Raw genomic sequence first — 26,148 nt, 5'->3', positions numbered from 1 at the left:
GTGGTTGCACCCGCCCTGTGGAATGCCCTCTCATCAGATGTCAAGGAAGTAAACAACTATCTGACTTTTAGAAGACATCTGAAGGCAGCCCTGTTTAGGGAAGTTTTTAATGTTTGATGTTTTATCGTGTTTTTAAGATCCGGATGTCAAGGAGATAAACAACTACCTGACTTTTAGAAGACATCTGAAGGCAGCCCTGTTTATGGAAGTTTTTAATGTTTGATGTTTTATTGTGTTTTTAAGATCTGGTTGGGAGTCGCTCAGAGTGGCTGGGGAAACCAAGCCAGATGAATGGGGTATAAACAATATTATTATTATTATTATTATTATTATTATTATTATTATTATTAATCTAATAAAGCACATTCTATATGTTGCCTCAAGCAGCCATGCAGGGTGTGTTACCCCTGCACTCAGCGCATTATGAGATTATTAATTAATTAAAGTTGTATACATCCCTTCAGCTGAAGATCACAGGATGGGTCACAACACCCCCCTCCCCATATAATACATAATAAAAACTAGAACAAAAGCAAATACAAGCCAATACCCATCCCCCAACACATTTAAAAGGACACAGAATGTTAATGAGCCAATGAAAATGAAACACACCAGATGAATTGTAGTCTGGGCCTAGCTGTCAACCTTCCCCTTTTCCTGCGAGGAATCCTATTTGGAATAAGGGGATTTCCCTTAAAAAGGGGGAAAGTTGACAGCTATGAGTCTGGGATGCATGTTTTCTTTACTGGCTGTTGGTTCTGGGCAGGAAGCACTGCTCAGGACCTTCATTTAAATACAAAATTTCATGTGGATTTTTTTAAAAAATTGCATGTCAACGTGGAAACAAGGAAGGACGAATTGAGGAGACGACGCTTGCGGAAATGGCAAGGACTGGCCCTACAGCTCTCACACAGTTCCCTAACCTTCTATGAGCCCAAAAGTAAAGTGTAACATGAAGCCGAAACTGTGCTTCAACTGGCAGGCCATTTCCCCAAGGATCTTCTCCAAACACCACAAATGTGAAAAGGTTATTAAAATAGGAACTTTCGTATTAGTGAAAATATGTTGGTTTATATTGGCTGCAGAGTGCAACTACATGCTTCCCATCACAATATGAAGACATTGACACCAGGGTTAGGAAATGGACCAAACAGTGTTCTCAGGACACAAGAGCATCACTTTATACATTATGTTTCTGGGGCGTATATATATGGTTTTTAAGTGTACACTTAAATATGTAACAGATGAAACGCAGTACATTCGCCTGGAATCGACGGAATGCAGGCTTCATGGCAAGCCAGTTGGTGTAAAGGGAAAAAAAATAGGTATTAAAAGGAGAATTCCTTGGATGCCAAGATGCAAGTTTGTGGCAAGTACGCTTGGATGAGAGAACCTCAGCAGAGATTTAAAATCACAAAACACGCAGCAAAGTAGTGTGGAAATGCAGTCTGTTAGACCTTTAAAACATGCCATTGTGAGTTCCAAAACTTCCCTTTTCCCCCAGCATAGAAAAAGACTACCGGTAAGTTAAAAATGGTTGACTTACAAACTCTCCAAAGGTCAGATTCATGGGCTTTTCCATACTGCATTCAGAAAAAGTTGCGCAGGCAGTAAAGCTTGGATTGGTTGCAGTGGTGAAGGTTCCTAAATTATTGGTATAGGACATACCGATCTCTGGGGGGCCCTGGGTACCAAGGCACCACAAATTTTTCACCGAGGATGCCTGCCTGGGTGATACAATGCATCGCGTGTCTGATGTCACATGACGCACTGAGGCCCAACAGTGCTCATTGCAGCCATGGGAGGGTCCGACAGGGTCCGTCACATCGTGTGACATCATGCGCGTGACAAATCTGGCTGCACGCATTATGTCATGGATGCGATGCATGCGATGTCACACACATGCACCAGGCATCCCCAATGTGGGGCGGAACACAGCCCACCTGGTATAGGAACACAAGAATGGCTTGTAAAAGCCATGTGGTCGCAGCACAGAGCAACCAGCTCAGACCTCTTTACACACCGAGCTTCTCAGGTAGACTGAAGGGGATCAATAGGTTTGATTACCTTCCTCCCAAGCTAAGGGGGAGTGATCTAGCTAAGCTTGGCAGGACAGCTTACTCTATGGCATTAACCCCTTCATGCATTAAGTAGACTTAAGCATGTTAGTTATATGAGGCTGATTATCCCACAAAGCCTTGTTTTGTTTGTGCATAATTACACATAGAGTTCTGGTTCTTTGACACCCCCATCCCCACACGTTTGTGTATGAACAGAGATGGCAGCATTTCCCCCTGCTGGCAATGTGCTTCTTTCTGTATTGCACAGCTTGCATTCTCAAACTGAAAGTTCTCACCAATGTTGAGCACCTGGACAAAAGAAAAGACAGAACAAGACTGAAAAAGTACACGGGTCAACTTCCCCACTATGATGAGATGTATTGAGTAACTTGGAAGATAATAATAATATTTTATTAAAACGGTCTCAGACCAGATCCAGATTATACAACAATTCACATAGCAAAACATAAGAGGGATACAAAGAGCAAGTAAAACAGTAATTAAGATTAAATGTTGGCATGCCCCCACTGGTTGCCGTTAAAAGGGTCAGCCGTTAAGAAGCTCTTGTTTCCTACGTCTAATGGCAGACGTAGCTACATTGATCGTGATTTTGGGGTCCTTGTCATCTACCAAGGCTCTTAGACGCTGGGATTCAGGTTCGTTCCTGAACTTTTGTAGGACCGGTGTAATGAAGGTCAACCGTAAGTCCTCACAGAAACTACAGTGTAACAGCACATGTAAATTTGTTTCAACTTCCGGTGAGCCACATGGGCAGACTCGTGCCACATAAGGTTTACCCTCATATCTGCCTTGTAACAGGGCAGAGGGTAGCACATTAAATCTGGCAAGGGCGAAGGAGTGTCTATACTTGGAAGATAAGTTACACTGCATATTTAGAATTATGTTAAGTGCTAAGGAATTTGGAGATAATGAATTAAGATAATGGTTTTAAAAATGGGTAAAATAAGGTCTATACAATGTAAAGAAATTACTAAAGATAATAATAATAATAATAATAATAATAATAATAATAATAATAATTTTATTTATACCCCGCCCTTCCCAGCCAGAGAACCGGGCTCAGGGCGGCTAACATCAATTAAAATCACAACAAAAACATAAAAACGATCAATTTAAAATAACAGATTAAAATACAAATTTAAAATTCAATTAAAACTGCAGGTCTCAATTTCAAAATAACAATGTGAGACAATGAAAGCAGGAAGGGCAGACGTGAGGAAGTCAATCCACAATGTTAAGGAAAGCAGCAGTTTAAATGAATAAGTTTATGTTTTTTATTGTAGTTTGTCTGTAATAGTTGTATTGTAGTGTATTTGTTTGTTGTTTGTATTTTGCTGATGTTTTGAAAAAGGGGCCATTCCATTGTCACGGGTGGGACACTTAGACCATGGTTTTTTGTATTCACACATGTGTAACAATGTAAATATACATAAAAATTAACAACCAAAATTTAAACTATGTTCTTAATAAGATACTGAAAATTTTACTAATTTTTAAATTATTTTTATAGATATTTTTGACAATTTTATTAAATGTTAAAGTATTGTCACGGGTGGGACAAAAAAAGGACATGGCGCTTGAGAGAAGTTTGATTTATGGAAAAACTCGGCGAGTTGGGAGGTGAATCAATGATAAACTCAGCATATCTGTTTAAATCCATGTTTATTGGTTACAACTATGCAATCAGGAATTAAGTTAAAGAAATTTAACGATACAAAATTAAGGAAAAAATGCTGTCATGGGTGGGACAGTCATCAGAAAACTTTTAACTTGAACACTTCTGTGAAGACTACATGGGTGGACTTTTGAAAAGAAGGTCCATAAACTAAACTTCTGTGTTGTGGGTGGGTCCGATTGGATAGCCACAACACCCTATTGGTAGGTCCCTCGTTTCTGGGTGTAATCAGACCAATGGGACGCTAGCCAAATGGATCGAGGGACCTACACAAGCCCATGCACGTGTCCCTGAGCTTCCTCTTTGGGCCAGTGCATCAGAACATCTGCCCACCTCTCCCTATATTTAGGGCTTGTGCTTGACCTTGCTATGCCGCTGTGTGTCACCTGTCGTTGGGACAGGGGCACGGCAGGAATTTCCCCACTTGGCTGATTGGCTGTTGCCATTTGGGTTTCGTCTGCCGCATAGCAAATCGTCACAACTTGTAAGGTTGCAGATAGGCTCTGGATCAGGTGATAGGAATGGGGGAACGCTCTCGCCATCCCTAAGGAAAGGGTATTCCATTAAAGGAATCCAGGGACTTAATGGTTTGGTCAACCCTGAGAGGGGGTTGTGCCCATGCCTGAGTCCAGGGGGGACATCTGGGTGGTGGACTAGCCTGACCCCAGCTTTCCACTGTTCCAGGTGTTCACCCTAGGCTGACCTATGTCAGTGTGGTATAGTGGTTAAGAGTGGTAGACTCCTAATCTGGGGAACCGGGTTTGCGTCTCCACTCCTCCACATGCAGCTGCTGGGTGACCTTGGGCTAGTCACACTTCTTTGAAGTCTCTCAGCCCCACTCACCTCACAGAGTGTTTGTTGTGGGGGAGGAAGGGAAAGGAGAATGTTAGCCGCTTTGAGACTCCTTCGGGTAGTGATAAAGCGGGATATCAAATCCAAACTCTTCTTCTTCTTCTATGCTGGTGCCCTGGGTCAGTGCAGGGAGCTAGTGGAACCATAGCCTATGCAACCAATCACTTTCTGTAATCAATAAAGTTGTGGCCTAAATTCTGCCAAAAACCAAACCAAGATTATGAGTCTTGTCTGAATTTATTTAAGGGGGAGGTTAAAGGTCTAAACATGGAAAACACTGGTGAGGAGTGCCTCGATGTGCCTCAACAAACAGCAGTAGCCATCAGAAATTTCCAAAATGGGACATTTTGAGGTGGGTTGGGATCAGGGAACTTCAGGATCCCAAGCCAGCCCTGCTGCCATTGTCTATTGATGGCAAAAGGCCTGCAGATACAGGTCTCTTTTCTGTGCCAGTTTCGAAGCTGGTGCAGCAAAGGGGATTTTTCCTTGTCCCCCACCCCCCTGTAACCTTTCTGCCCTGGCTGCCATGAAAGGTGGGGCTGTGGATGTGGATTTTGGCAGCTACCCCTCTCCATTACACCCCAACATTGCCTGTCAGGGATTTGGATGGGCCCCCCAAGACTCAATGTCAAATTATCTGCCAAGAAACCCCTATACCAGGGGTCAGCAACCTTTTTCAGCCATGGGCCGGTCCACCGTCCCTCAGACTTTGTGGGGGCCCGGACTATATTTTTTTTTGGGGGGGGGTGATGAACAAATTCCTATGCCCCACAAATAACCCAGAGATGCATTTTAAATAAAAGGACACATTCTACTCATGTAAAAACACCAGGCAGGCCCCACAAATAACCCAGAGACGCATTTTAAATAAAAGGACACATTCTACTCTTGTAAAAACACGCTGATTCCTGGACTGTCTGCGGGCTGGATTGAGAAAGGCGATTGGACCGCATCCGGCCCACGGGCCTTAGGTTGCCTACCCCTGCCCTATACAGTTGCCACAGAACCACAGTGAACTGCAGAGAATTCTGGGAAATGTTTGAAGGTGCACATTCAGCCAAATGGGAGGCACAACATCAGGGCAGGGAGAAGGGAAGGGCAGCTGAATTTCAGGGAAAGTGGTCAACCATCGCTGAGCCCTTAAATATATTCCCACAGAATACAATGGGGGGGAAAACCCTCTGATTTGGAAAATAATGCCACAGTTGGAGGGAGGCATCATTCGACTAGACGACCTTTGAGACCACTGTCAACTTTCTGATTTACAGTTCAGCAGATCAGTTTATGATGTGAGGAAACATGATAACTGCCTGTTCAGAACCCTGCCTTCTTTTGGCTTATCATGTGCAACTTGCCTCCAATCATGTTTGGGAACAGTTAAGTGTCCATCTTGATTCATTTAACCCAACAGCCAGAGACTTTTTTTGCTGCGATGACATGGGATTTATGCCTTAATAATACAATAATGTTCCTTAAGTGTCAGGTGGTTCCTCAGAAAGATTTATGTCCCACGGCAATCTGAGAAAAGTTTCTTTGGCCCATGGGAGGCAGGGTTACAGCAAGCGTCTGGGAGAGATGTTGCGAGACCTGGATCTGATTGAAAATCATGCTGTCTCCAGAGGCATTGAGTGCAGGAACCGCTGGTCTTTCTGTACACTGATACGTTTCATTTGCTGCATTTCCCGCTGTAGTTTGATTGCTATTGGGAGAGCTTTATTAACTATGCTGGTCAGGGGCATAGCAAGGGGGTCGTAAGGGGCGGGCCGCCCCAGTTTCCATAATGGAGGGGGTGACAAATTATCAAGGAACAATTACTGCCCTACTAGGGGGGTTCATAAAAAAACTATCCCCCCCCCGAAAATGCCTGCTCCAAAGGTCTTATCTTCCTATACTAGGGATTATATAGCTATATATGAAATTTCATGCATATCGGTTAATATCTTGACCCTCCTCCACCAAAATAGCTGTTCACTTGGCTGTTTTCCTATGTCGTGAAGGCTGAAATTTCACTTCAGTGGAGCACTTACTGTTCCCAACCCTAACCCTGTGGAAAGCCATCTAATTAGACTTTAATTTGATTCTGAGATGTTTTTAGGAGGTAATTTAATTATTGTTTGATTTTATACCAAAGTTATGTATCTGATGTTAGCCACCCTGAGCCCGACTTTGGCTGGGGAGGGTGGGATATAAATAAAAGTATTATTATTATTATTATTATTACTTGTTATTATTCATTTGTAAGAAAAATATGAAATAACGTAAAACCATTTTTGCAGGGGGGGGATCAATGGGGGGGGGGTGACAAGAAATTTTCTGCACCGGGTACCACCTGACCTTCCTACGCCTCTGATGCTGGTTACAGAGCTCTTATAATGTAGTGGTCAAAAAACAGGACTACAGACCACCAACACCCATGAGTCAAACCTTTCCATTGTCACAAACGCACCAAATTGTGTTATGTAAACTGCTATATTCCAGCTTCCATGGTCACATTTGATCAGATGCATCAGAGCTCGCTCCCCATCTTTATACCTGCATCAAAAACAAACAAACTCTTATCCTGGATGAATACTCTTTTATGTGGGGGAATTCATGTTGTCCCACCCAGCTGGAAACCACAGCAGCAAAGACATTTCAGCAGCATTTTACTACCATCTCTTAGCAAGTCTACCTTTCGTGTCCGGGTCTCTCCCCCCCCCCCCCAAAGTGGAGAACATTCGTCTTCTCTTCATTACATTACATTACATGGAGATGAGATACAGCAGCGCTGGTGCTGGATCAAAGCTTCTGGATTTAACAGAGGTTTATGAATTTTTGAAGGGACCCAGGTGGCGCTGTGGGTTAAACCACTGAGCCTAGGGCTTGCCGATCAGAAGGTCGGCAGTTCGAATCCCTGCCACGGGGTGAGCTCCCGTTGCTTGGTCCCAGCTCCTGCCCACCTAGCAGTTCGAAAGCACGTCAAAGTGCAAGTAGATAAATAGGGACCGCTCCAGCGGGAAGGTAAACGGCGTTTCCGTGCGCTGCCCTGGTTCGCCAGAAGCAGCTTTGTCATGCTGGCCACATGACCCGGAAGCTGTCTACGGACAAACGCCGGCTCCCTCGGCCTATAGAGCGAGATGAGCGCCGCAACCCCAGAGTCGGACACGACTGGACCTGATGGTCAGGGGTCCCTTTACCTTTACCTTTATGAATTTTTGAGATCAGGGTGTAAATTGATAAGAGGTTTAGAAAACCAGTGCTTTTTTCTGGGGGGACGCAGGGGTAGGCAAACCCCTAAACTTTTTGTGAACCTTTTGTCCATTTACTGTATTTATTTTCCCCGATTTGAACTATAAAATGGTGATTTTCTTGAGCCAAAATGAAAATACGGTACATTTTTTAAAAAGAAAAAAGGCACTGTATAAAATTATCCCTTATGCAGAGAAAGAGGGAATTCCCCCCCCCCACTCACTAGAAGATCCTCAGGGTCCCTTCCAATGCTACAATTTGAATACTCTGTGATTTCATCATACCAGAAATCACCCTGTCAAGGAAACCGACTAGCAGTAGATCCAGGAAGGACAAATGAAAGCGTTTCCATCACACGATATACGACCAATGTTTGGAGCTCACAGCTGCAAGACGAGGTGAAGGTTGATGCCTTGGATGGCTTTAAACCGGTAGATTAATATAGCAAGGTAGATCTACCAATGGGACGCGGGTGGCACTGTGGTGTAAACCACAGAGCCTAGGGCTTGCTGATCAGAAGGTCAGCGGTTCGAATCTCTGCATCGGGGTGAGCTCCCGTTGTTCGGTCCCATTTTCTGCCCACCTAGCAGTTCAAAAGCACGTCAAAGTGCAAGTAGATAAATAGGGACCGCTCCGGCGGGAAGGTAAACAGCGTTTCTGTGTGCTGCTCTAGTTTGCTGGCCACATGACCCGGAAGCTGTCTGCGGCCAAATGCTGGCTCCCTAAGCCAGTAAAGCGAGATGAGCGCCGCAACCCCAGAGTCATCCGTGACTGGACCTAATGGTCAGGGGTCCCTTTACCTTTACCTAGATCTACCCACGGCAATTAGCCATAATAGCTAACCAGAACTGCCACATTCAGAGGCTGTGCACCCCTGAATATCATATGCTGCAGGCAAGTGGAAGATGAAAGCTGCTGCCTTTGCACCCTGCCTGTGGACTTTCCAGAAAGAAGCATCTGGCCCATCACACGTCCTATGTGCATAACCTACAAAAGTTAATACTTGTGTGGAGGGATCACTGCTTTTCGAATGAGCGCCAAGGGAAGTGCTTAGAACTCCCATTTTTCTGCAGGGTGGCCGTCACAGCCTGCAGCGCCACCCTGTGGACAAAGAACCAGAAAATAGCAGGATGGAGAGGCCTGCGTGCTGAAATGCCATAGCTATGTTGGGGAAGAATTGATGCTTTTGAATTATGGTGCTGGAGGAGACTCTTGAGAGTCCCATGGACTGCAAAACGATCAAACTTATCCATCCTTAAAGAAATCAGCCCTGAGTGCTCACTGGAAGGACAGGTCCTGAAGTTGAGGCTCCAGTACTTTGGCCACCTCATGAGAAGAAAAGACTCCCTGGAATAGTCCCTGATGTTGGGAAAGATGGAGGGCACAAGGAGAAGGGAACGACAGAGGATGAGATGGTTGGACAGTGTTCTTGAAGCAACTGGCATGAGTTGGGCCAAACTGCGTGAGGCAGTGGAGGATAGGGGTGCCTGGCGTGCTCTGGTCCATGGGGTCACGAAGAGTCGGACACGACTGAACGACTGAACAACAAATGCTGAGGAAATGCTATCAGAGCTCTACCGGGAGGGGGAAGAGGCATATTACATCAAATTTACACTGATCCGGAAACTAACCCGTTGGTAAAGGGGAGGAGACGATCCACAATAAACTCAGGGATCTCATGGGGTTAGAGGCCGAATGGATGGTCAAGTAACTGCTTAGAGGCGCTGAGTCTGACAGGGTCTTCTGCTTGTTCCACAACACAGCTGTCAAGTTCTCCCCTTTTTAAAGGGAAATTCCATTATGCCGAATAGGATTCCTCGCAAGAAAAGGGAAAACTTGACCGCTATGTTCCACAACTTCTAGGCATAAATCCTTATGGAAGGAGGAAACAGCTGGCCCAGGTTTGGAGTCAGGGACTGGGGTCCTCATGCAACAGCTGAGGCTCCTGTACGGTGAGGAGATCCATCGCCATCCCTTGACCTGCTGCCACTGAGGAGGAGGAAACACTGCCACCACCACTTGTTCTCTCTCCTGGGGTGATGTTCTACAAGAGTCCAGTCGTGCTCTTGCACAGCACCCTGTCATTTCAATGGGGCTTGCACTGTCAGGGCCGTCTTAAGCCTATCCGGCGCAGTGGTTCAAAGATCCCTCTGGCACCCACCCTGCCCGTTTCCCAGAGTCGCTGACCTTTTTACAGCACTGCCAGCAGCTTTGCGGGGCTGGAGGAGGCGGACAGCGGCTGGAGGGCACTCCTCTGGCAGGGAAGAGGCGGAGGCTCCGGGCACGGTGCTGCTTCGGCGCAGCGGGCGAGGGCAGTGAGCTGATGCTGGGAGGCGCCGCGTCCAGCCTCTGCCTCTTCCCAGGTGCCCTCCAGAACTTGGCACGAACTTGGCGCCCCGGTGCCCCATGCCACTTGCCTCTATGGGCAAGACGCCCCTGTGCACTGTAGACCGCCATCCTAGCCAGACCAGACTCCCACTGGCTCACCTTTAATCCAGCCCAAATTTGCTCCCCGAGAGGTGAGGCCATTTCATGTTGCCTTGTGGTAGGGCTGTGGGCTTTTTCGTGTGGGGGGGGGGGCAAAAACCCACCCCCACTTTTATTATATCACTAGCTAGCCAAACTGCTTAGTTAAGAATAATATCACAGGGCCATAATTTAATTCCCATTGGACCCAGAAAGACTGAGCAAGTCTCCAAAATAAGTCCTTATATAGGAAGATCTGCTCAGAACTTCAGTACCGGAACAAATCACATTCTCCTGATGGCCAATCAGGAAACTTGGCATATGGAAATTTCAGCCCTTTAGCTCAAACGTTGTTTCAAAGCTAATGACAAACAAAATCTATTTTTGCAGTGGCCTTGTTTAAAATATTTCTCCTTAACGTTCTGGCCACGGCTGTAATTGGAAACAGCATTTGACGATGCCAGCACATATTTCTTTAATTATTTTGCGTGTGTGTGTTGTAGTGTAGTGTATATATGAATTATCCAGTACCCACACGCTGTCTGCTTCCAAATGGGAAGGCCCTCTCTGCTTGCGGTTATGGATCTTATGAAAAGCAGATTTGTCCTTAAGTAGGTTGGAATCAAAGAAAGAAAACATTTTTCTTTCTGTGACATTGTTGAAGCAAATTGGCTTTACAAATATATCCTTTTCAGATTTGTTTTCCATCTTGGGATATGTGCAGGACTGGGCTGTCTCAAAAAGGCAAGGACGTTGGTGTGTTTAGTATGTGACGTTTCTTCCAGGGACCCTGGTCCACATTACCTGATTGTCGGGTTTGGGGCAACAGCAATGCCTTAGTGCAGCAGCATTCTTCTGTCACCGTTGCTACATCAGATTTTGTTCTGTTTGCAAGCCCACAGAACAACAAGGAATATCTCCAAACTTCTAGCGTCGATGCAAGTTACTAGTCAGGAAATTGCCGAATGCACCAAAAGCAAACATTTCCTACAAAAGAGACGCAAAACGTCCTGAATATGCTAAAGTTATCTAATGCACTAGGAAGGAATTGGTGAGTATGGTTCAAATATTTACTGCTTTCTAAGGAAACAGTCACAAAAAAAGTTGCAATCATCTGTGTGTTGTGGCGCCACTTCCAGGCAACCATTCATGGAGCTGCATCTGAAAAATCAGTACCTCTGTTTGGAAAGGCATTTCTCAGCCAGTACTTAATTTTATTTAAAGGTAAAGGGGCCCCTGACCATTAGGTCCAGTCGTGTCCGACTCTGGGGTTGCGGCGCTCATCTCGCTCTATAGGCCGAGGGAGCCGCCGTTTGTCCTCAGACAGCTTCCGGGTCATGTGGCCAGCATGACAAAGCTGCTTCTGGCAAACCAGAGCAGCGCACGGAAACGCCGTTTACCTTCCCGCTGGAGTGGTACCTATTTATCTACTTGCACTTTGACGTGCTTTTGAACTGCTAGGTGGGCAGGAGCTGGGACTGAGCAACGGGAGCTCACCCTGTCGTGGGGATTCGAACCGCCGACCTTCTGATCGGCAAGCCCTAGACTCTGTGGTTTAACCCACAGCACCACCTGGGTCCCTAATTTTATTTAAGAACAGTTTATTAAGGCTTTCCATGTCAAGAAAAGCAAAGAAACAACAAAAATTCGGTACATACCTACACATTTGGTTACAACAATTGTAGGAGCAAAACATGCAGACAACATAAAACCTCCCACAAATATACAATCCTAATGCTTATAGAAATAAACATGAAGTGAAGCAATCAGGGAACCACCATAGAAGTATTCAGCTTGCCAAATATAAACAGAAGAGGGGGCAAATAAACTCAGGCAACCCCTTCAACGCGTAAAGCTGAATGAATTGATGGAGGAAGCCGGTTGTACTCTTTCAATGAAACATATTTAACAAAACAAAACTATTTCACATAAAACGAATTTTCTCTCTTTTCCTCAGAGTCTGCCATTCCTTCATTTGGCAAGTAGATTCAAACATAAAGGCCAACAACCAAATCTGAGAATATGACTTCTCCATCAGATTAGCTGTTGCTGATTTACGGCCTGTGTATTTTCCGTGCGTGTGTCTTTAAATCTAGTGGGAAGTTGCCTTCCACGCCCTCACAGAGCTGCACAGGAGGGTGCTATTTGGGCCCTGGGGTGGGGATGAAGAGGCACCAGTCTAAGTTTGTACAACGAACTCAGCACAGCATTCTAGCCATTCTAGCTATCAGAGGTTTGATAAACACCTAGGTTTTAGCTGTTTGCCTGGGACAGCAAAAACAAAGTAGGTGTGTGGGGATATGTCAGGAATCTGACTTGGCTGGAGGGAATGGATTCAGTTGAGTGAATCGCTTGCTTCAGCCCCTAATTTTCGCTGGCCTGCAAACGACGTTGATCAGAGCATGAACTCGATGCGAACCAGAGAATTCATTTATGTAGTGGGGTGTGTGAATAAATCACTTGCTCTTTCTGGAGAGGGAGATAAAGATTGCCCCGAGGGAGCAACGTAAGAGATGCTGCTCCTTTACGGTGTTGCTCCTTTACAATTAATAGGGGGAAATAAAGAAACCTCAAGGGCAAGAAGAGCGAAACAGCAGCCCAGGACCCGCAGTGGGTGAGCTCCCAACAACCCCAAACAACCACTTTTTGCCCTTCCAGCCTCTTTTGCCACTCCTATAAGAAGCAAACGACTCCTTTATGTGTGTAAAAGAATCCCTGTCTCCGACATCACACATGCTGGCTTGCTCCATTCCCTGGCATCCATGCATGCATCACCGATGCAGAAAGACACCCATGCGATCTGTACATGCCTTGAATCCAGGACCGGTGCTAGGGCTTCTTGCGCCCTAGGCGAACCACCTTCTGGCGCCCCCCCGCCCCCCCGCCAAAGGCTGCTTTAGTGGGAGGTGGGGGATGGTGGAGAGGCAAGCAGCAGTTTCTCCGCTGTAGCAGAGAAGCTGCTGCTCGCCCGTCCTGCCGCCTGCCCCCCGCCAAAGCCTGCTTTAGCGGGAGCCGGGGGGTGGTGTAGGGTTGATCAAACCATCGAGTCCCTGTATTCCTTTAACAGAATACACTTCACATAGGGATGGTGAGAGAGTTCTCCCATCCCGTTTACCTGAACCAGAGCCTATCCGCAACCGTACAAGTTGTGATGGTTTGCTATGCGGCAGGCGAAACCCAAATGGCAACAGCCAATCAGCCAAGTGGGGAAAATTCCTGCCGTGCCCCTGTCCCAATGACAGACAACACATGACGGCATAGCAAGGTCAAGCGCAAGCCCTAAATATAGGGAGAGGTGAGCGGGTGTCTTGATGCACGCACCAAAAGAGGAAGCTCTGGGTCACGTGCATGGGTATTTATAGGTCCCTCAATCCGTTTAGCTTGCATCCCATTGGCGTGATTGAACCTTGCATCGAGGGACCTACCGACTGGGTGTTGTGGCTGTCAATCAAACCCACCCACAACACATGGATTTGGTTGCCAGGTCTCACCGCAATACGTGCCCTCTTTAAGGGAAGACCCGATTTACCAAGAAGAAATCCGATCTGGACAAGCCAGACTGGATGGCTTAACTCAAGAGATTTAAACGAATCTACCAACTAGCTTCCTGCAATATACAGGGGAACGTGCTCTCTCCTCCCCTACTATCCTCAACATTCCCACAGTGAGCAGGGCTGCACTGAGTAGTGCTCCCCACCTTTGACATCACACATGGCACTTGCACATGGAGCAACACTTCCTAGAGATGTCAGGTTCAATTTCTGGCATTTCTAGGAAGGCTTCCTCCCTGTGCAGGTGTGCAGGAGCAGTGGCAAGCTGGCCTATGCAATGCCAAAAGGGCAGCTGGTCAGTGCAGCCCCATTCACATGTTCGAGGCAAGTTTCTTCCGAGAAGGAGGCTATTGCCTCAACTCTTTTACACCCCACCTCCTTCCCGCATAGCCGAGCTACCAAGAATGATAGATCAGCATTTGCAAAGAACAAGCAAGGGGAGTAGCACAAGAGCCAGCCTCCCTTCGCGCATGTACGTCAATGTTTTTACCGCTTAGATTTTGATAGGGAATTTTGTTCTGACTCCAAGAGTTGTTGTCAGCAAGCTGCATGTAAGCAGATAATAAAAATAGGCTTGTCGAAACAAAACGTTTATCTTATTCAAGGAGGTTTTATTGCGAGTGTATTTTAGAGTAGACCTGCAAATGTGTGCACGCCCACTTGGCCATGTTAACATCCTGTTGAGAAGAGCTTTTCTAGAGGCCTGCTGTAGTTCCCACAAAGATGTTTGCCTAAGGACTCAGAAGCCCTTTTCCAACTTGGGAAGCATAACGTTGCATTCATAGAATCATAGAGTTGGAAGAGATGGCAAGGGCCATCCAGTCCAACCCCCTGCCAAGCAGGAAACACCACCAAAGCATTCCTGACAGATGGCTGTCAAGCCTCTGCTTTGTTGTTGTTCAGTCGTTCAGTCGTGTCCGACTCTTCGTGACCCCATGGACCAGAGCACGCCAGGCACGCCTATCCTCCACTGCCTCCCGCAGTTTGGTCAAACTCATGTTAGTAGCTTCGAGAACACAGTCCAACCATCTCGTCCTCTGTCGTCCCCTTCTCCTTGTGCCCTCCATCTTTCCCAGCATCAGGGTCTTTTCTAGGGATTCTTCTCTTCTCATGAGGTGGCCTCTGCTTAAAGATCTCCAAAGAAGGAGACTCCACCACACTCCTTGGCAGCAAATTCCACTGTCAAACAGCTCTCACTGTCAGTTCAGAAGTCCTTGAATAAACCAGGAGTTTAGTCACGTATGAGAGGCTTATTTAGCTGACAAGGCACCTCCACCCCAGTGATAAAGTGTCAAGGTTAAAAAAGAAAAGTCAGGTCGCTGTGCAAGGAGAGGGTGAGCACCACCCATTTGTTTATTTAATTTACCAAAGCATTGAATAATACTATAAGAAGCACATGGGAAGGCATTGTATGCCAGCTGCTAAATCCAGTGGAATAAATCCTATAAAAGCATACAGCTCAAGAACTAACTGTTAGGGATGGTAAACCTGTAGAAACTGATTTTTCAGCCCCACGCACTTGTGATAAAGTAAAAGCATTTTGGGAACTGATCTACAATGAGTTCACCAACACTGACTTATAAAAACGTTATATGGAAAAACTTGAGAGAGACATTGTACTACCTTTGAAAATCTTTAATAAAAATATTTTTTAAAAAAAGATATTTAGATATTTGTTGTTGTTGTTGAGTCGTTCAGTCGTGTCCGACTCTTCGTGACCCCGTGGACCAGAGCACGCCAGGCACCCCTATCCTCCACTGCCTCCCGCAGTTTGGCCAAACTCATGCTAGTCGCTTTGAGAACACTGTCCAACCATCTCATCCTCTGTCGTCCCCTTCTCCTTGTGCCCTCCATCTTTCCCAACATCAGGGTCTTTTCCAGGGAGTCTTCTCTTCTCATGAGGTGGCCAAAGTACTGGAGCCTCAGATTCAGGATCTGCCCTTCCAGTGAGCACTCAGGGCTGATTTCTTTAAGGATGGATAAGTTTGATCTTTTTGCAGTCCATGGGACTCTCAAGAGTCTCCTCCAGCACCATAATTCAAAAGCATCAATTCTTCGGCGATCAGTCTTCTGTATGGTCCAGCTCTCACTTCCATACATTACTACTGGGAAAACCATAGCTTTAACTATACGGACCTTTGTCGGCAAGGTGATGCCTCTGCTTTTTAAAATGCTGTCTAGGTTTGTTTAGATATACCTTCCCCCAAAATCCAGAAGCGTTCTTGCTGGGTTTGATGGGAGAGGAAATTGCAAAGGTAGATCAAATATTATTTATGTACGCCACGACGGCGGCCAGAACTTTAGTAGCCCAAAAGTGGAAATTGCAGGAATTACCAACGATTGAGGAGTGGCAGATGAAGATGATGGACTATGCGGAACTAGCCAAGCTGACTGGTAGAATCTGGAACCAAGATGACCAAAAATTTCAAAGAGAATGGAATAAATTTATTCGGTATATGAATAATTACTGTAAAAATGTGAAGACACTAGCGGGATTGAAATAAATCATGCAACGAAAAATCTTAAAACTATTTAGACCCAAGAAACAGAGTTGGTTATAAGGATACAATGGTCAGAAGTTTAAAATTTAAAGTGTGATATAAAGACTTGTAAATAGAAGACCTGTTGAAGGGAAGGAGGGAAGTCACAAGCTGGGCAGAGCAAAGAGCATATTTGTTATTGGAATGTTGGAAATACTGTGTTAAAAAAGAAATTAATAAATAATAATAATAATAATAATAATAATAATAATAATAATAATAATAATAATTTTCAGCTGCACCCTGCACTATTTGAAGGTCTTTCTTCCCTGCAGACTGTTCTGGTCAAAGTGCAAGTAGATAAATAGGTACCGCTCTGGCGGGAAGGTAAACGGCATTTCTGTGCGCTGCTCTGGTTTGCCATAAGCGGCTTTGTCATTCTGGCCACATGACCCGTAAGCTGTACGCCGGCTCCCTTGGCCAGTAACGCGAGATGAGCGCCGCAACCCCAGAGTCGGACATGACTGGACCTAACGGTCAGGGGTCCCTTTACCTTTAGACCTCCTTGACATGCCTTGCCTTGGCCTCCTTGAGGTCTTATTGTCCGCAACCAACAAACATCAGCTTGAACCTTCATTCCGATTGTTATAAGAATTCTAAGGTCTCAAATAGAAAACAAATGTTCATAAATGTACAAGGCATACACATACAGGTACATAACTATATAAACCACGTGTCTGAAATAGTACAGGAGAGCAATCATCATTTTGACTCTCCCACTGGAGCCATTTTGACTCTCCCAGTGACCTCAAATATTCCTCTGCAGTAAGGAAGGAAAATGGAGAAACACTTCCCATTGTCTTTTTGCTTGCAGATCCTGTCTTAAGGGCGTATTTGTGCATGAATAGGGTGAGCCTGCGACCTGAATTCAGGAACTAAAGGATTTACCATCACAAAAGAATGGCCAGGCTGTCAGGATACATAGAATGTTGTGTAGCTCAGTAAGTCTGCAGGCTTGAACTTGCATGTGAAGTAAAAGAAGCTGATGCAATAGACCTGCAATCTTACTGTGTCAGAGGGACTCAGCAAAAGTGGGCCAACAGATGATTGGCTGTTGTCTTGTATTAAAGGGGGACCTGTTAAGCAGGGCGTGGTGGTGTAGAGTGGAGTCAGAGAGAGTGAGGGTGAAGTTGTCCTACTTGTCTAAACTGTATGTATATAGCTCACATTAAAAGAATACTGCACTAAAGAACCTGTGGCTTTTGCACTTCTCTGCTACAACGCCGTGGAGCAATCCGTCCGCCCAGGTAAAGCATTCAGTGCCATTATCAGGTATCTTGGCAGGCAGGATTTCTGTTGTAGACCCACCTCCTTCTGTGATGTATGTATGATGTTTTTTGGGGGGTGGTCTTGGGCTACAGGGTGGACAATTTCAAAGGTCTATATAAGGGCTTGCGCACATTGTTCAGGGTTCTCCTCCCTCTTGCGTGTGGTGAGTGGGGACCCTGTTGCAACAGTTCCTTGAATAAAGATCAGGCTTACTAGCCACTTTGCTTCTCAATATTCTCCGGTTGGCCTCTGTTATTTTCTCTTACTGATAGGGAACCCACTTAAGGACTTATACAGGCTCTTGGATACCCCATAAGGGAAAAGGAACAGTTTTTTTCTTATAACAGGATCATAAAGCAAACTCAATGCTCAAGCTGTCCTTTCATGATTCAGTGGCAAGAGGCTTGCGGTGATGTGGTTAGGGGGTTGGATGCCACCCCCCACTCTGCCGAGTGGTAGCAAGATTTCAGGGGGTTCCAGGCACTTACCTGTGATTGTGTTTCCATTGGGAATCAAGATGAGGTGGAGACTGCCGGGTCTTTAAGAAATATGGTTTATTCTACACATATTGACCCAATGTAGGGAGAAAGTACCCCACAAAGTCTCACCAAAGCAATGAATAAGTTGCCTGAATTACTGTACTTTTCTGTGTATAACACGCCCCCGTGTATAAGACTATTTGGGGGGACTCAAAATTAAGAAAATGGGGGGAGATTGCCCCCGTGTATAAGACTAACCTCCCCTTTTAACTACAGGTAGGTAGCCGTGTTGCTCTGCCATAGTCAAAACAAAATAAAATAAAAAGTTCCTTCCAGTAGCACCTTAGAGACCAACTAAGTTTGTTCTTGGTATGAGCTTTCGTGTGCATGCACACTTCTTCAGATATTTCTTCTCCCCTTTTAACTTTTTTTTTTTAGTAAAAAAAACCCTTAGTCTTATACACAGAAGAGTACGGTATTTATTAAACAATTAACTCTGCATCCCTGAGTTGTGGATTAAAGTGAACTATAAAGCCCTGGAATACATTTTCATATATTTTTGGGGAGCAGAAATATATTGATTCATTTTCTGAAATACACTCAAGGCTCTCCATGCAAGCAAATGTGCACAAATCAATAACTTTTGTTTATTTATTTTAAACCAACAAGCATACTTTCGTAAGAATGACTGATATTTTTTTTAGTTGACTCCTTAATATTAACAGGCAAGAGAGACCCATAATTTCTCACCAATGTTTGTCAGAAATGTTTAAACACCCAGTAACGCAGCCCCAAATTGTGAAGAAACATTGTGCCAGATTTTCAGCCCATGGATTCAGCCCATGATTTTGCTTTAAACTGGTATGTCAGTTTAAACCAGTGCTGGACTTACGTATAAGCTAAACAAGCTATAGCCTAGGCCTCCACTCTTTCTCTCCCCCCTCCAAATTTCACTATTAATATACTTCTTCTTAATTGTATTTCAGTTCAACAATTACTTTGACAAAATACATAATAATAATAATAATAATAATAATAATAATAATAATAATAATTTGTACCCCGCCCATCTGGCTGGATTTCCCCAGCCACTCTGGGCGGCTCCCAACAGAAATCAAATACAAAAATATCAAACATTAAAAACTTCCCTAAAAAGGGCTGCCTTCAGGTTTTTTCTGAATGTCAGGTAGTTGTTTATTTCCTTGACCTGTGATGGGAGGGCATTCCACAGGGCGGGCGCCACTACCGAGAAGGCCCTCTGCCTGGTTCCCTGTAACCTCACTTCTCACAATGAGGGAACCGACAGAAGGCCCTCGGCGCTGGATCTCAGTGTCCGGGCTGAATGATGGGGGTGGAGACGCTCCTTCTGGTATACAGGACCGAGGCCGTTTAGGGCTTTAAAGGTCAGCACCAACACTTTGAATTGTGCTCGGAAACGTACTGGGAGCCAATGCAGATCTCTCAGGACCGGTGTTATGTGGTCCCGGCGGCCACTCCCAGTCACCAGTCTAGCTGCCGCATTCTGGATTAATTGCAGTTTCCGGGTCACCTTCAAAGGTAGCCCCACATAGAGCGCATTGCAGTAGTCCAAGCGGGAGATAACCAGAGCATGCACCACCTTGGTGAGACAGTCCGCGGGCAGGTAGGGTCTCAGCCTGCGTACCAGGTGGAGCTGGTAGACAGCTGCCCTGGATACAGAATTAACCTGCGCTTCCATGGACAGCTGTGAGTCCAAAATGACTCCCAGGCTGTGCACCTGGTCCTTCAGGGGCACAGTTACCCCATTCAGGACCAGGGAATCCTCCACACCTGCCCTCCTCCTGTCCCCCCAAAACAGTACTTTGCGGAGACCCCCCCAACCCCAGGCGACCCTTGGGAGGAATAATGACTCAAGACAACATGTTATGGGATGAAAATGGGCCACAACTTTATTAAACTTTCAGATGTAGGGAGACCTTGGCTTAAGCATTGGGCGTTTATCCCTCCCAGTCCCCATCCGGGGATCTGGGGAACATCAGGGTTGTTCAAAGTGTGTGGGGATTGGGCTGGCTCTGGAGAACGTCTGTTCAAGCAGAGAGGCCCCCCCCCCCATTTCGCTGCCACCGCAGAGGAGAGCATTGACAACCTATTGGCATATGGCCAATGCCTCCCCTCAAAACAACCCCTTTAACGGGGAACCCTGGGATTCCCACCGCAGGGGGTGGGTGGTTCATTGCTTCAGGCCCCCCCATTTAGGGAAGACAGACTAAAGGATTCCGCCCAAGGCCTGAAACCGCCAAAGTTGTGACGTTTTGCTACAGGGAAGGCAAAACCTGCCAATGCAGGGAAATTCCTTCCCAGTCCTTCAACAGCAACCATCAATGGCCGTAGAAGCACCTGTAAAGAAGAGGTTAACCTGCAAAAGGAAGGCGTAAACTGAGGGAGGGCAGGGTGTGAGAAGCTCTGGAGCCAACTGAGGACTCCCAGGTAAGTTCCAGCCTCTATTGTGTGTGCAGGGCGGTCCTAACCCTATCTGGTCAACTCCCTTGGCAACACCTCCCCAGCTGGGGTTGGCTAACTGTCTGAGGTTAGGCGGGAACCTCCAGGTATCCAGCTTGGGGAGGCGAAAACAGGCTACATTGCTGGGGGTCATGTAAGATCAAGGTGCTTCGCGTGACCCCTGCGTGTGACCCCATTTGAGGTGGGGAGCGGTCATTGTTATGTGCAAATGGCTTTAGATACCTATTAGGTCCAGAAATTACCATATAGCATATATTCAACACAAAAAAACAGTGGCAATTTGTTGTTGACAAAGGACAGCTGAACATATAAAGGGCCTCATTAACTTCAGTAGCTTAGGGCCTCATCAAACCTAAATCCGGCCCTGGTTTAAACTGTCTATAGATGTAAGCATAAGATGTAAGCTTGGACTTTCTCTATCCACACTTCCTTTTTTAAAAAAAATTAAATTACATTTTATTAACATATAAAACACATACATTTACATTTACACAATACACATACACAACACACGGCCTTATTTTCATAACATAAAACATACCGTACCTACATTACATTACTCTATACTATACATACCGGTATCAACATACCTACATAGCTACCCCACACAGACACCCACCAAGTGACTTGACTTCCAGCCGTTCTTGTTACACAACTTTATTTTTTCAACTAGCTTAAACACATTTCATTATTTCTTTAGTCTCTTCTTCTATCTTGACTTTTCTCTCCTTTCACTCTAATCGTTTTCTGGATTCACTCAATATCTGTCAGAAATTCTACTTTTTCCACATAAATTTTGATGTATTCCTTAAAGATAGCCCACTCCTTATTCACTTTTTGTTTTTTTTTTAAATCATTTTTATTAAATTTTTTACTTTAACAAACCAATCAAATCACATTAAATGTTCCAAATTATACATAAACATATCAAATAATCTGAATATTCTGCCAAAATATAAATTTTTCGACTTCCCATGCTTCAAACGTGAAGAGCTCTGGTCAACATCAAATTTCATTTGCATTCCATTGTAATTTCCAATGATTCCCCTAATTCCTACTGATATTATCCTTCATTCTTTCTTCACAGCCTCTGAGTTTTTCAGACAAGCAAGATAAAAAAGCAAAGATATATTGCTGTGTGAATTTAATGTCGATGATTCTCCCATAAATTGCAGTGCCTCCTCGCACGTTGATGCTTATGCCAAATCCAAAAGTCATTGCAGCTGACCGTCGCCATCTCACACAGTTTTGATAAAATCCAAACTAAGCGACAGCTCAGTACTTCTTTCAGACCGGCTGCTTAACCTCAGCCTTTCGGGGGGTGGGGATTACCCAGTCAGACTGGACATAGACATGTAATGAGATAATAAATGTTAAGGGCTCCCCCCCCAATGGCTTATAGTTTTGCAGCCCGGTCTCAGTCCTCAACATGACGGATTTCCTCCTAATTAAAGCTGCATCATTCCTCACAAAGAAAGAAGTGTCCAGGAAACCATCCAAAATCCATTAGTAAGACATTCAATAGCTAACAATACTCTGCTTCTACTCCGATATCAACATTATGGAGAACCTTTTATCCTCTTCCAAGCAATCCAAACATCTTTATTATATATTATTTTCATTTCCACACAGTTCAAAATTCTGAAGCCAAATTATATCCATGAATATCAAACTTTCAAATCTCGCTTGTTGTAAATAATGAAAATGGTTCTTCTTGAAGGGGTTTTTTGCCCAGTAATATAATGTAATGAAATAAAGTACAATGGCAAAGAAGGCTCACCCCCCCCCCTTTCCGTCCCGTTCCCACATGCCAATTAGATGATTAAATCTTCTTCCTCTCGATCTTCTTTAGCACCTCAGAGGCTGGATTGTTTAGCAAAATAATTCCTCCCTTTTTGTTTGAAGCATGTCCGAATCCTATATCCAATTTTTCATCTTAGGAAATGAAGATTGTGGCGCTCACGAGAGACAACATCCAGGAGAGCCAAAATTCTGTCGGGTGCTTTGCACCCAGTGCCCCCCAGTCCCGAAGTCGAAGCCGAGTTAATAGGTATCCTTGGATGAGGCAGTGTCTTCCCCGTAGCCCCGGGAAGATTTGGGAGGCTGATTACTCCCATCTCAGCCCCTAATTACCCCATGAGAATTGTAACGATGGAATTTTCAGCCATCATCCGTGGTGCCACAACCAGAAGTCCGCCCTCTGAGCTTTTTCTAGGGGTTGCAAAGCCCTTGCGTAGCCCCAATATCTATCCAGTGACCGCTCTAGCTCACAAGAGCTGAAAAGCGCACCTGTCTCTGCCTGCGATAAAATTGGAAGTCTTTCCACACTTCTGGGTCTTATCCAAAGCATGTGTCAATGGTTCGTGGACTTTGCTCTTCCTTTTTCTTCTCATGATTCCATGCCCTCCCCACTTGCCCAGTTTGTGTTCTAAGGCCTTCAGGGAGCAGACATTACACATGAGCAGACTTCTCATCTTTATACCCAAGCACATACATCCTCACATAACACTTCGCTTCAAAGGGAGCCCAGGAGAACAGTGAAGCAATCTACTTGTTCACAGTCTTAATATGGTTTAGGCAACACTCTTATAGTGCAGGCTTATTTCGATATGTGGCCTTGAAGACAAAACTCTGGCTATGGCTTAAACTATGTTTTAACCCGGCGGGCATGACCCCCTTGTTACTGAGAGATGACTTCCAATCATAGTGTGTGTGGGGGGAAGACTTTAAACGAAGTGCAGACCTGCGGACTGTCACATCTCTTCCTGGAGTTTATGACATTCAGTCAAGCTAAAGTTGTGGTCTCTCAAAGACTGAGGGACATTGCTAGACAAGAGAATATTGCCCTTGTGAAACCTAGGATGTTTTGGGGGGGATCAGATATTCCAGATTTCACCAGCCCCTTATCTGGTGGAAATCCACTCCTCACAGCCGCTAGGTTAAATGTTCTGGAATCGGTGGTTTTGTGGGGAAGATAGAGGGGAGTTCAATATGCCCAGAGATCCTGTCCCTGTGCCCAGGGAGCAGTTGAGTCAACTGAACATATCCTTTTGACCTGCCCATTTTATGCAGATCTTAGACAAAAACTTATAGCTCCACTCCTAGGCCAATTTAGCCTAGTAGACAGAGAAAGCCAGGTTTTGTTTTTGTTGAACAATTTCACAACTTTCTTAGTGGCCAAATTTCTTTTCTTTTCTTTTCTTTTCTTTTTTTTGGCCCTTAAACGCCGTAAGGTTAAAATCGACAGTATTGACATGGGTCTAAATGTATAATCTACTTCTCATTGTATGTTTTAGTGTTAAGCTCCTTGAGATGTTTAGACGTTTCAATTTTTGTATGGAAAATGATTGTGTACTGACTGACGGTCGAATAAATTTTATTGATTGATTATAGTGCAGGTTTTCAATGTTTCTGGGATTCGCCCCTTGTTTTGTAAGTCTTAAAAAAGCTTTAGAAGAAAAGGAGCCAGTTGTTCAGAAAAGGTCTTATAAAGAAATGCCAATGAAGGCACCGCACCGCCCAGGCTGTTTATGAAGTTTCATTCTGTTTATTCCAGCTTGGACCTCTTCTAATGAAAAGGGTTTATCCATATATTTTTGGTGGTCCAGTGTTAATTTTGGAATAGTGAGATTATTTAAATAGTGCTGTACTTCCACAGTACCAATAATAATAATAATAATAATAATAATAATAATAATAATAATAATTTATTTATACAGCACCCATCTGGCTGGATTTCCCCAGCCACTTTGGGGAGCTTGGTGTGCACAGTTTGGCACAGAATTCCGAGAATTCCTGAAGAATCCTTTCTTTTTCACAGGTGCTCTGAGGCTCCGAGAAAGCTACCCGTCTAGTGTGTTGTTTTGTGTCCCACAGGTTCTGCTAATCATAGCTCATTGGGGGCAATCCAAAGGAGGACTGAGTTGCATCTCTTTTGCAACCAGGCTGTTGAAATGCCTTCAGAGCAATTGGAGCAGCAAGCTAAGATGTCATCTTGCCTGGGTGACATAACCACCCTCTGCCAAGGTGGAGTTTTAATGTCAAAAAAGTGACCCTATCATAGCTCACTCTGGAACGCCATAGGAACTTCATGGGCAGAGCTTCCATTCATTTCAGTGGGGCTTGCATAGAATAACTTTATGGTGGGTTGCGCCCCATAGGTCAGATCTGCTTCCTGTTCAGCTGTGCTTAAGGATAAACAAAATCTGTTGCCTCATTTGGCTAATGGTAGGGGGCCGTCTTAACTGCTTATCAGACATAATTGATGACTGCAGGTTAATGGAAAGTATACAAGCAGATATCTGACTTTAAGGGATAATCTAAGCTTTCGGAGATGTAAACAGCCCATCTTCAGAAGAGCCACAAATTGTTATCAAATGAAGAAATTCTCTGCCTCTTATCTGATGTAATTGATTACTAGAAATTGCTGGAGCATATACAAGCAGATATTATCTAACCTTGTTAAGCAATGTGCTCTGATTATATAACCTTTGGGTGATTTAGTAGTCTGCCATTGGGATAATAAAGAGCCCAGGGGTGCCCATCATAAAAAATATCCTGGACTAAACTGAGGAGCGGGAGGCGGCAGTGGGGTCATTAATCCTGATATAGTAGGCTGGCCTGATTGTCAGGTGGTTTTATAAGAAATCAAGACAGCCCCACCGTAACCCACCTAGAACACTGCCTCCTACAATTGGTGGAAGTCAGGAACAGAGAAGTCTTCTGAGGGGTTCCTTCTTCGCATACAACTTCTCAGAGAAACGTCTGTTAAGAGCTGTTGAAGAGAGAAATAAGAGGTTCTTAAAAGCAGCCAACAGGAAACACATAAGTAGAGGTAGGTGGCATCTCTGTTAGTTAATGCCCACACAGTAGATTCACATAGCAGCACCACTACACCAAGACTATCTCAGTCATCGTGTGTATTGTCTGCATCAGAAAGAATCCCCTGCAGGATCGGACTACAAGGTCCCCTGCTACCTGTTCACCAGGGGATTGTTTTAAATAAAGAGGCTAAGCAGCAGTTCAGTATATTTCCACTTGGTTACATTATGAGATATGGAGAAAGTCAGGGTGGGCAAAAATCTATTGAGTATCTCTGGCCTAGCTTTTTTTTGTCAGTATACAACAGAAATTATTGCACCACCGAGCTTATTGGAAACGTGGTAGCTACAGGTGAAACTCGAAAAAGTAGAATATCGTGGAAAGGTTCATTTCTTTCAGTAATTCAACTTAAAAGGTGAAACTAATAGATGAGATAGACTCATGACATGCAAAGCGAGATATGTCAATCCTGTATTTGTTTATAATTGTGGTGATTATGGCGTACAGCTGATGAGAACCCCAAATTAACAATTTCAACTTTGGGGTTTTCATCAGCTGTGCGCCGTAACCATCACAATTATAACAATCAAAGGCTTGACATATCTCGCTTTGCATGTCATGAGTCCATCTCATATATTACACTCCAGTAGCTAATGAAAACAATTGCTTACATAAATGGACTTTTCC

The 26,148-nt window shown here is 44.7% G+C and overlaps 1 protein-coding gene across 3 annotated transcripts in view; it reads left to right on the top strand.

Annotated features, from left to right (window-relative positions):
• The first annotated feature begins 2,621 nt into the window (after positions 1 to 2,621).
• Positions 2,622 to 26,148, top strand: part of LOC117048019 (dimethylaniline monooxygenase [N-oxide-forming] 5-like) — a 39,865-nt gene continuing 16,338 nt past the window's right edge. For 2 of the 3 annotated variants that reach the window (XM_033151332.1, XM_033151329.1), the window contains exon 1: positions 2,622 to 2,716. The gene's annotated coding sequence lies outside the window, so the exon portion shown is untranslated. Of the gene's footprint in view, positions 2,762 to 26,148 lie in introns of all 3 variants that reach the window. The other variant, XM_033151330.1, reaches the window with a different exon arrangement.

Source organism: Lacerta agilis, chromosome 6, assembly GCF_009819535.1.
Source record: "Lacerta agilis isolate rLacAgi1 chromosome 6, rLacAgi1.pri, whole genome shotgun sequence".
In the NCBI taxonomy this organism is placed as follows: domain Eukaryota; kingdom Metazoa; phylum Chordata; class Lepidosauria; order Squamata; family Lacertidae; genus Lacerta; species Lacerta agilis.
Note: the sequence above shows the minus strand (reverse complement) of the source record. Positions and strands in the feature narration are given on the sequence as shown.